Source organism: Tachysurus vachellii, chromosome 3, assembly GCF_030014155.1.
Source record: "Tachysurus vachellii isolate PV-2020 chromosome 3, HZAU_Pvac_v1, whole genome shotgun sequence".
NCBI classification, from domain to species: domain Eukaryota; kingdom Metazoa; phylum Chordata; class Actinopteri; order Siluriformes; family Bagridae; genus Tachysurus; species Tachysurus vachellii.
Genome location: NC_083462.1, coordinates 6,145,649 through 6,147,738, shown reverse-complemented (window position 1 = coordinate 6,147,738; position 2,090 = coordinate 6,145,649). Strand labels below are relative to the sequence as shown.

Here is a 2,090-nt window from a genome sequence, read left to right as displayed (position 1 = left end):
ACGATACCAGACATGACAAAATACTTGACAGGAGACAATACAAACGACGACAAGGATTCCGCCAGACCAAGACCCAGCAGGATAGCACCAGCCTGGACCGACTGTGGGTTTTTCTGCTCTGTTCATCCCTGTACTTCTGTTGTTTGTGTGACATCAGTCTGCATCTGTTCCGGTGAGGGACGCCGCTCCACTTCCGGTTTCCCGCGGAGGACACCGCCTCACTTCTCGCCAGCGGATGATGTCACCAGCCCGAGGTTTGTTTGTTTTTTTTGGTGTCCTGCGACATCACCCCACACCTGTTCCGGTGGGGGATGTCGATTCACTTTCTGGTTTCCCGTGGAGGACGCCGCCTCACTCCCTGTCCGCAGGAGGTGTTGCAGGCCCTATATTTTGCCCTATGGATATTTTTGTTTCTTTTTTGCTGCCCTCCCTGCCGTTCTGGTTTTCGAGACGTGGGTCTGGTCGCGGTGTGTCAGGGTTCAGCTTGGCTTCGCTCTGCCCTTCTGCTCGGCTGTGGCCTTCGGGATATAATAAAATACCAAGATATGAATTTCGCTCTATTCTTCTCAACTTCTTTAATATCACACACATCATGTATCATATATTAAAGTTTACTATTGATTCAGTATAATACTGTGTTTAGTTATTTCCTTGTTTGTAAATGCATTAGATTTTTTAAAGCTTAATAATAAACTTAATATTACATTTTCATGCAGTTTTGTGCCCTGCGATGGGTTGGCACTCCGTCCAGGGTGTATCCTGCCTTGATGCCTGATGATGCCTGAATGAATGAATGCAGTTTTGTTTGCACATATAAAAAAGTGCAGAATGAAAAATAAAACTTACAGGATGGAATAAAATTACAGGGTCTTTAAAGTGGACTTTTCCTGTTCACTTGGTGTCTTTCTGTTATGGAGTAACACCAGGAAAACAAGTGCCTCTTATTTTATTTCCTGGTTTATTGTCATATAAACCCCTTTATAAGAAATTATTCACATTTTCCAAAGAGAGAGAAAACTGTATGCATAACTGAAGGTGAAACATCAGTTCTGGAAGAAGAAAATAACACAAATGAATTCTGCTTGCTAGTGTGAACTGAGGCTGAGACCTAGAGGCTTAACCTGAGATCACACTAGCAAGCAGAAGTCACGCATTTCATGTGTTGTGAAGCAATGGTGAGGTTCAGAAATACAAGCTGTCTATGAAGATATGAGTTTTGATCTCTGCAAAATGGACAATAGTGAAAACTATCACTTTCCAACAGGTAGATATCTGATATGTTTATACATGTAAAAATATTTACAGTAAATACATGTTTGATATCGTTTACATGAAGTGTTGTAAATGACAAGAATTTCACTGCTCATTATCAGACACAGAGGATGATATTTATGTGAATACAGAAGACTGTCGCTCAGAGCTGAAAAAATCAGGTATGTGTTTGTTTGGTGATTAAATACTGATACTGAGAACTAGTGAGGTTAGTGAATGAGGACAACAACAACATAAATAAAAAAACAACAACAATTCAGCCTAGTGTTATGTCACACATAGTAACCAGCTCAGGATTCAAAATTTTTATATAAATATTACAAAATATTTTTTATAATGGGACAAATCTAATTAAAAATAACTATCAAACCTATTAAAAATATCTAATCTAATATTTATCTATATTTCATCAATGTTATATTGAAAAAATAAATGGGAAAAAGCAACAAAAATAGTTTTATTTCCCTAACTCCATAACACAGTCTAGATCTGACTCTAGTACAAAAATGTATGAAATAACTAACGCTTTTCTCTCAGATATCTCTGACCGCACTGAGCTGAAAGACAAGAAGAAACCAGGAAAGATCTTCAGATCTGCTTTTGGTCTCCTCCTAATACTTGGTGTTTTATTAACACTCTGTGTTGTAGGGATCCTTTGTAAGTGTTAAGTTGTGCTTATCATCTTTATCTTTGTTCTCAATCATCAAATCATAATAAAGTGTCTCCTTTTATCCATCAAGTGAGATGAATTCATCCTAGCATGAAAAACTTACATTTCTTTACTTAATTATACATTTAGTTTTTATTGTTCTGTAAAT

General features: G+C 37.7%; 1 long non-coding RNA gene across 1 annotated transcript; it reads left to right on the top strand.

The window, feature by feature from the left end:
- Nucleotides 1-1,135: 1,135 nt before the first annotated feature.
- LOC132842719 (uncharacterized) lies at nt 1,136-1,941 on the top strand. The gene is made up of 3 exons (XR_009648061.1): nt 1,136-1,264; nt 1,374-1,433; nt 1,810-1,941. It is a non-coding gene; the product is annotated as an uncharacterized LOC132842719 (long non-coding RNA).
- The last annotated feature ends 149 nt before the right edge of the window (nt 1,942-2,090 follow it).